Raw genomic sequence first — 9529 nt, forward strand, 5'->3', positions numbered from 1 at the left:
TTGCAAAAGGTAAACTTATCGTGTTTGTTAGAACCGTAACAAGGAAATGATGTAATGTGTAATTAAGTAAAAGAAAGTAAAAGAGGAACATAAAAGGGATGTAGAAAAGGGGAACATAAAAGGGGGGGGGGAGGCTGGGGTCGCCAAGTCGTGTGGTCGCTTCTTCTTATGAGTAGAACCTTCTCAGGTTTTCCATGTTCCATTTTCTCGGCACCTCGCTTCCATCCAACTTTTCTAGCCTGTAGCCTCCTTTGCCAAGGACCTTTCTTACCCTGTAAGGACCTTCCCAGTTTGCGGCTAGCTTGCCTTCTCCTAGGCTTTTTTTAGCACTTTGCCATTGTACCTTAGGGTTATTCTTTGTTTTCTTGCCGCTTCTGCTAGGTGTGCCATTTGCCGTGTTTCATCAACCAGGTCCTTTTCGACTGCTTCGCTTCCTCCTCCGAGGAGTAACCTTGGGCTTGGTTCCCTGACTTCGACTGGGATGACTGCGTCGACCCGTATGTGAGTCAGAAGAGGGTTTCACCGGTAGATGATTGGGGGGGTGGTCCTGTAGGACCACAAGACTGAAGCTAGCTCGTCTGCCCATGAGCCCTTCTTTCCTTCAAGTCACTTCTTTAATCCTTTTAGGATAACTTTGTTGGCTGCCTCTACCTGGCCGTTGGTTTGGGGATGTTCGACTGAGGAGAACCTCTGTTTGATCTTTTGTCCTCCTAGGAATCCTTTGAACTTTTTGTCGGTGAATTGCGTTCCGTTGTCCGATATGACGGCTTCAGGGATTCCAAACCTGGTGACCACTTGCCTCCATATGAACTTTTGGCAATTTGCTGAAGATATGCTAGCCAGTGGTTCTGCTTCTACCCATTTAGTGTAGTAGTCTATGGCTACACTCAGGTATTTTACGTGTCCAGGTCCAGACGGGAATGGTCTTAAGAGGTCGACTCCCCATTGGGCAAAAGGTCGGGGGACCATCATTAGGCTGAGCTCTTCGGGTGGTGCTTTGTGGAAGTTGGCATTTTTTTGGCATTTTTTGCATTTTTTAACGAACTCCTGGGCGTCCGACATCATTGTAGGCCAGTAGTATCCCGCCCGAATGATCTTTCTTGCCAACGATCTTCCTCCGATGTGATGACCACAACACCTCTCATGGACTTCGCTAAGGACATAGTCCGTCTGGTCGGGGCGCAGGCATTTGAGTAATGGCTGGTAGAGCCCTCGCTTGTACAATTGTCCTTGTATGATTACATATTTGGGGGATTCCCTCTTGGTGGCTTGTGCTTCCTTCTCGTCTGGAGGGGTTTTCGCGTACTCCAGGTATCAGAAGATGGGGTCTATCCATGAGGGGGGTTTGGCGTTTGGGATGTGCACATGATGATCGCGGGTTCGGTTGCCAACCTTTGAATTAAGGATCTGTTTCCCGTCCCGGGCTTGGTGCTTGCTAGCTTAGAGAGGAGGTCGGCCCGGGCGTTTCTTTCTCTAGGGACATGTTGAACTGTGACTTCCTCAAAGCCTTTGTATAGCGCTCTTACCTTCTCCAGGTATTTTTGTAGTAGTGCGTCCCTAGCTTGGTAGCTGTCGTTTACCTGGGAGGTGACGACCTGGGAGTCACTACTGACTTCCACCCTTGACGCTCTGACTTCTTTGGCCAGTATTAATCCTCCTATCAGGGCCTCGTATTCTGCCTGGTTATTGGAGACCGGAAAGTCGAACTTGATGGATTGTTCGTAGGCTACCCCTGTCGAGTTTTCAAGAATGATTCCGGCCCCTCCGAATATTTGGTTGGATGATCCGTCAACGAGGAGCTTCCACCGTGTGTTCGGTATGTTCGGAGTTTCCCCTGTGACTTCTATGAGGAAATCTGCCATGGCCTGGGCTTTGATTGCCTATCTGGGTTCGTATTGCAAATCATATTGGGACAGTTCTATCGCCCATGCCATCATTCTTCCCGCAAGGTCGGGTTTCTGGAGAACTTGTCGGATGGCTTGGTCGGTTCTCAGGATGATTGTGTGCCCTTGGAAGTATTGCTTTAGCCTTCTGGATGAGATTAGTAGCGCGTAGGCCAGCTTTTCCAACTTGGTGTACCTCGTCTCCGCCCCTTGGGGTAATTTGCTGATGAAGTATATTGGGCACTGGGTCTTGTCCTTTTCTCATATCAGGACCGCCGCCATTGCTTGCGTGGTTACAGCCAAGTATAAGTATAGGGGCTCCCCTTCTCTAGGCTTGCTGAGCACGGGAGGTTCCGAGAGTATCTTTTTGAAATGGCTGAACGCTTCTTCGCATGCCGGGGTCCACTCGAAGGCGATCCCTTTCTTCATTAGGTTGAAGAATGGGATGACCCTCTGATGAGCGGATAATTTATACGCTTTTTTGCATTGTTTTTAGTATGTTTTTAATAGGATCTAGTTACTTTTAGGGATGTTTTCATTAGTTTTTATGTTAAATTCACATTTCTGGACTTTACTATGAGTTTGTGTGTTTTTCTATGATTTCAGGTATTTTCTGGCTGAAATTGAGGGACTTGAGCAAAAATCAGATTCAGAGGTTGAAGAAGGACTGCTAATGCTGTTGGATTCTGACCTCCCTGTACTCAAAGTGGATTTTCTGGAGCTACAGAACTCAAAATGGCGCGCTTCCAATTGTGTTGGAAAGTAGACACCCAGGGCTTTTCAACAATATATAATAGTCTATACTTTGCCCAAGTTTAGATGATGCAAACTGGCGTTCAACGCCAGCTCTCTGCCCAATTCTGGCGTCCAGCGCCAGAAACAAGTTGCAAAGTGGAGTTCAACGCCCAAACTGGCACAAAAACTGGCGTTCAACTCCAGAAAGAGCCTCTGCACGTGTAACATTCAAGCTCAGCCCAAGCACATACCAAGTGGGCCCCGGAAGTGGATTTATGCATCAATTACTTACTTCTGTAAACCCTAGTAGCTAGTTTATTATAAATAGGACATTTTACTATTGTATTTGACATCTTTGAATCTTTGGAATCATCTTTGGACGCCTGGTTCTTAGATCAGAGGGGCTGGCCATTCGGCCATGTCTGGACCTTTCACTTATGTATTTTTAACGGTAGAGTTTCTACACTCCATAGATTAAGGTGTGGAGCTCTGCTGTTCCTCAAAGATTAATGCAAAATACTACTGTTTTCTATTCAATTCACTTGTTCCGCTTCTAAGATATTCATTCGCACTTCAACCTGAATGTGATGAACGTGACAATCATCATCATTCCCTATGAACGCGTGCCTGACAACCACTTCCGTTCTACATTAGATTGAATGAGTATCTCTTAGATCTCTTAATCAGAATCTTCGTGGTATAAGCTAGATTGATGGCGGCATTCATGAGGGTCCGGAAAGTCTAAACCTTGTCCGTGGTATTTCGAGTAGGACTCTGGGATTGAATGACTGTGACGAACTCCAAACTCGCGAGTGCTGGGCGTAGTGACAGATGCAAAAGGATAGTAAATCCTATTCCAGTATGATCGAGGACCTCCAAGATGATTAGCCATGTAGTGACAGCGCATCGGACCATTTTCACAGAGAGGAATAGGATGCAACCAACGACAAGGGTGATGCCTCCAGACGATTAGCCATGCTGTGACAGAGCATTTGGACCATTTTCCCGAGAGAGATCGAAAGTAGCCATTGGCACCAGTGACATCCTTACATAAAGCCATCCATAGAAAGGAGTAAGATTGATTGGATGAAGACAGCAGGAAAGCAGAGGTTCAAAGGAACGAATGCATCTCCATACGCTTATCTGAAATTCTCACCAATGAGTTACATAAGTATTTCTATCCTTATTTTATTAATTAATTTCGAAAACCCCATTACTATTTTATATCCGCCCGACTGAGATTTACAAGGTGACCATAACTTGCTTCATACCAACAATCTCTTTGGGATTCGACCCTTACTCACGTAAGGTATTACTTGGACGACCCAGTGCACTTGCTGGTTAATTGTGCGAAGTTGTGAACCATGGTATTGGCATCGTGTTTTTGGTGCCATTGCCAGGGAAAGAAAGAGCAATGAATTTTACATAATCAAAGTGTAATCACAATTTCGTCCACCAAGTTTTTGGCGCCGTTGTCGGGGATTGTTCGAGTTTGGACAACTGACGGTTCATCTTGTTGCTCAGATTAGGTAATTTTCTTTTTGTTTTTTTTTTTCAAAAATTTTTCAAAAATCTTTCAAAAATTTCTCCTTTGTTTTCGAAAAAAAAAATGTTTTCAAAAATCTATTTTTCTTCAGAATTTTTAAGAATGAATTCTAGTGTTTCATGAAGCATGTTGAAGCCTGACTGGCTGTAAAGCCATGTCTAAATTCTTTTGGACTGAAGTTTTGGCTTAAAATTGAATGAATTACACTCATATTTTGACTAAAGCTTGGCTGGATATTAAGCCATGCCTGACCCTTTGATTGGAGCTTTAGACTAACATGGCAAGATTCCTGGAATTCATATTAAAAATTTTGGAATCCTTATTTTTCTTTTTCAAAATGATTTTCGAAAAAAAAATTTAAAAGAAAATACAAAAAAAAATTATAAAATCATAAAAATCAAAAATATTTTGTGTTTCTTGTTTGAGTCTTGAGTCATGTTATAAGTTTGGTGTCAATTGCATGTGCATCTTGCATTTTTTCGAAAATTCATGCATTCATAGTGTTCTTCATGATCTTCAAGTTGTTCTTGGTAAGTCTTCTTGTTTGATCTTTGCATTTGCATGTTTTGTGTCTTTTCTTGTTTTTCATATGCATTCTTGAATTCTTAGTGTCTAAGCATTAAAGAATTCTAAGTTTGGTATCTTGCATGTTTTCTCTGCATTAAAAATTTTTCAAAAATGTGTTCTTGATGTTCATCATGATCTTCATAGTGTTCTTGGTGTTCATCTTGACATTCATAGCATTCTTGCATGCATTCATTATTTTGATCCATAACTTTCATGCATTGCATCATTTTTCTTGTTTTTCTCTCTCATCATAAAAATTCAAAAATCAAAAAAATATCTTTCCCTTTTTTTCTCTTAAAATTTCGAAAATTAGATTTGACTTTTTCAAAAAATTTTAAAAATCTAGTTGTTTTTATGAGTCAAATCAAATTTTCAATTTAAAAATCTTATCTTTTTCAAAATCTTTTTCAAAAATCAAATCTTTTTCATTTTTCTTAGTTATTTTCGAAAATTATAAAAAATTATTTTTCAAAAAACTTTTTCTTATTTTTATATCAAATTTTCGAAAATAACAATAACAATTAATGTTTTGATTCAAAAATTTCAAGTTTGTTACTTACTTGTTAAGAAAGATTCAAACTTTAAGTTCTAGAATCATATCTTGTGATTTCTTGTGAATCAAGTCATTAATTGTGATTTTAAAAATCAAATCTTTTTTTTTCAAAAAAACTAATTTTTATCATATCTTTTCAAAAATATCTTCTCATCTTATCTTTTTCAAAAATTTGATTTCAAAATATCTTTTCTAACTTCCTAACTTCTTATCTTTTCAAAATTTGTTTCAACTAACTAACTAACTTTTTGTTTGTTTCTCATCTTTTTCAAAACCACCTAACTAACTCTCTCTCTCTAATTTTCGAAAATATCTTCCCTCTTTTTCAAAATTTCTTTTTAATTAACTAATTATTTCAATTTTTAAAATCTTAATTTTCGAAAATTACTAACATTTTCCAAAAACTATTTTCGAAAATTACTAACTCTTTTTCAAAAATTATTTTCGAAAATCCTCTCCCTCTCTCATCTTATTCTATTTATTTATTCATCTACTAACACCTCTTCCTCACATCACTCACCAAATTCGAACCCCCCTCTTCTATCTGTGTTCGAATTTTTTCTTCTTCTTCTCTTCTTCTACTAACAATAAGGAACCTCTTTACTGTGACATAGAGGATTCCTCTTCTTTTCTTTTTCTCTTCTCTTTCTTATGAGCAGGGACAAAGAAAAAGGCATTCTTGTTGAAGCTGACCCAGAACCTGAAAGGACTCTGAAGAGGAAACTAAGAGAAGCTAAATTACAACAATCCAGAGACAACCTTATTGAAAATTTCGAACAAGTAAAGGAGATGGCAGCCGAACCCAACAACAATAATGCAAGGAGAATGCTTGGTGACTTTACTGCACCTAATTCCAATTTACATGGAAGAAGCATCTCCATTCCTGCCATTGGAGCAAACAACTTTGAGCTGAAACCTCAGCTAGTTTCTCTGATGCAGCAGAACTGCAAGTTTCATGGACTTCCATCTGAAGATCGTTTTCAGCTCTTAACTGAATTCTTGCAGATATGTGATACTGTTAAGACTAATGGAGTAGATTTTGAAGTCTACAGGCTCATGCTTTTCCCTTTTGCTGTAAGAGACAGAGCTAGAGTGTGGTTGGACTCTCAATCCAAAGACAGCCTGAACTCTTGGGATAAGCTGGTCACGGCTTTCTTAGCCAAGTTCTTTCCTCCTCAAAAGCTGAGCAAGCTTAGAGTGGATGTTCAAACCTTCAGACAGAAAGAAGGTGAATCCCTCTATGAAGCTTGGGAAAGATACAAACAGTTGACCAAAAAGTGTCCTTCTGACATGCTTTTAGAATGGACCATCCTGGATATATTCTATGATGGTCTGTCTGAGTTATCAAAGATGTCATTGGATACTTCTGCAGGTGGATCCATTCACCTAAAGAAAACGCCTGCAGAAGCTCAAGAACTCATTGACATGGTTGCAAATAACCAGTTCATGTACACTTCTGAAAGGAATCCTGTGAATAATAGGACGCCTATGAAGAAGGGAGTTCTTGAAGTTGATACTCTGAATGCCATATTGGCTCAGAACAAAATATTGACTCAGCAAGTCAATATGATTTCTCAGAGTCTGAATGGAGTGCAAGCTGCATCCAACAGTACTCAAGAGGCTTCTTATGAAGAAGAAGCTTATGATCCTGAAAACCCTGCAATAGCAGAGGTGAATTACTTAGGTGAACCTTATGGAAACACCTATAATCCATCATGGAGAAATCATCCAAATCTCTCATGGAAGGATCAAAGGCCTCAACGAGGCTTTAATAATGGTGGAAGAAACAGGTTTAACAATAATAAACCTTTTCCATTATCCACTCAGCAACAGACAGAGAACTCTGAACAAAATACTTCTAATTTAGCAAACTTAGTCTCTGATCTATCTAAGGCCACTGTAAGTTTCATGAATGAAACAAGGTCTTCCATTAGAAATTTGGAAGCACAAGTGGGCCAGCTGAGTAAAAGGATCACTGAAATCCCTCCTAGCACTCTCCCAAGCAATACAGAAGAAAATCCAAAAGGAGAGTGCAAGGCCATTGACATAACCAAAATGGCCGAACCCAATGAGGGAGAGGAGGATGTGAATCCCAAGGAGGAAGACCTCCTGGGACGCCCAGTGATCAATAAGGAGTTTCTCTCTGAGGAACCAAAGGAATCTAAGACTCATCTAGAGACCATAGAGATTCCATTAAACCTCCTTATGCCATTCATGAGCTCTGATGAGTATTCCTCTTCTGAAGAGAATGAGGATGTTACTGAAGAGCAAGCTGCCAAGTTCCTTGGTGCAATCATGAAGCTGAATGCCAAATTATTTGGTATTGAGACTTGGGAAGATGAACCTCCCTTGTTCACCAATGAACTAAGTGATCTGGATCAACTGACATTGCCTTAGAAGAAACAGGATCCTGGAAAGTTCATAATACCTTGTACCATAGGCACCATGATCTTTAAGGCTCTGTGTGACCTTGGTTCAGGAATAAACCTCATGCCCCTCTCTGTAATAGAGAAACTGGGAATCTATGGGGTGCAAGCTGCAAAAATCTCATTAGAGATGGCAGACAATTCAAGAAAACAGGCTTATAGACAAGTAGAGGACGTGTTAGTAAAGGTTGAAGGCCTTTACATCCCTGCTGATTTCATAGTCCTGGATACTGGAAAGGAAGAGGATGAATCCATCATCCTAGGAAGACCTTTCCTAGCCACAGCAAGAGCTGTGATTGATGTGGACAGAGGAGAATTGATCCTTCAATTAAATAAGGACAACCTTGTGTTTACAACTCAAGGATCTCTCTCTGCATCCATGGAGAGGAAGCAGAAAAAGCTTCTCTCAAAGCAGAGTCAACCAAAGCCCCCACAGTCAGACTTTAAGTTTGGTGTTGGGAGGCCACAACCAAACTCTAAGTTTGGTGTTGAACTCCCATATCCAAACTCTAAGTTTGGTGTTGGGGGAGTCTCAACAATGCTCTGAACATCTGTGAGGCTCCATGAGAGCCCACTGTCAAGCTATTGACATTAAAGAAGCGCTTGTTGGGAGGCAACCCAATTTCTATTTATCTAACTATATTTTTCTTAGTTATATGTCTTTATAGGTTCATGATCATGAGGAGTCACAAAATAAATATAAAAATTGAAAACGGAATCAAAAACAGCAGAAGAAAAATCACACCCTGGAGGAAGCATCTGCCTGGCGTTCAACGCCAGAACAGAGCATGGTTCTGGCGGTGAACGCCCAAAATGGGCAGTATCTGGGCGCTAAACGCCCAAAATGGGCATCATCTGGGCGCTGAACGCCAGAATTGCACCCTGGAGAGGAGCTGGCGCTGAACGCCCAAAACAAGCATGGTTCTGGCGTTCAACGCCAGAAATGGGCAACAAATGGGCGTTGAACGCACAAAATGGGCACCAACCTGGCGCTGAACGCCCAGAGTTGTGTGCAAGGGCATTTTACATGCCTAATTTGGTGCAAGGTTGTAAATCCTTGAACACCTCAGGATCTATGGACCCCACAGGATCACCTCAGGATCTGTGGACCCCACAGGATCCCCACCTACCTCCACTCACTTCTTCTCACCCCTCTTTCACACAATGCCATAAACACTCTTCCCCAAAACCCTTCACCAATCACCTCAATCTCTCTTCCGCATCACCTCCTCACCACTCACATCCATCCACTCTTCCTCATAAACCTACCTCATAAACTCCACCTACCTTCAAAATTCAAAATCAATTCCCCACCCAAACCCACCCTAAATGGCCGAACCTTCACCCCTCCCATCCCTATATATAACCTTCCATTCTTCCTCATTTTCACACAACACAACCCTCTCTTCTCTTCTTGGCCGAAACACAACCCCTTCTCCCTCTCCTCCATTTCTTCTTCTTCTTCATCTATTCTTTCTTCTCTTGCTCGAGGGGGAGTAAAATTCTAAGTTTCGTGTGGTAAAAGCATAAGCTTTTTGTTTTTTCATTACCATTGATGGCACTTAAGACTGGAGAATCCTATAGAAAAGGAAAAGGGAAGACAAAAGCTTCCACCTTCGAGTCATGGGAGATGGAAAGGTTCATCTCCAAAGCCCATCAAGACCACTTCTATGATGTTGTGGCCAAGAAGAAGGTGATCCCCGAGGTCCCTTTCAAACTCAAAAGAAATGAGTATCCGGAGATCCGACATGAAATTCAAAGAAGAGGTTGGGAAGTTCTAACAAATCCCATCCAACAAGTCGGCATCCTAATGGTTCAA

The 9529-nt window shown here is 41.1% G+C and overlaps 1 non-coding gene across 1 annotated transcript; it reads right to left on the reverse strand.

Moving 5' to 3' along the window:
* Positions 1–6472: 6472 nt before the first annotated feature.
* Positions 6473–6580, reverse strand: LOC148577440 (small nucleolar RNA R71). The gene has a single exon (XR_015903705.1). It is a non-coding gene; the product is annotated as a small nucleolar RNA R71 (small nucleolar RNA).
* Between the last annotated feature and the right edge of the window lie 2949 nt (positions 6581–9529).

Source organism: Arachis ipaensis, chromosome B1 (assembly GCF_059453495.1).
Source record: "Arachis ipaensis isolate K30076 ecotype BB chromosome B1, ASM5945349v1, whole genome shotgun sequence".
NCBI lineage: Eukaryota > Viridiplantae > Streptophyta > Magnoliopsida > Fabales > Fabaceae > Arachis > Arachis ipaensis.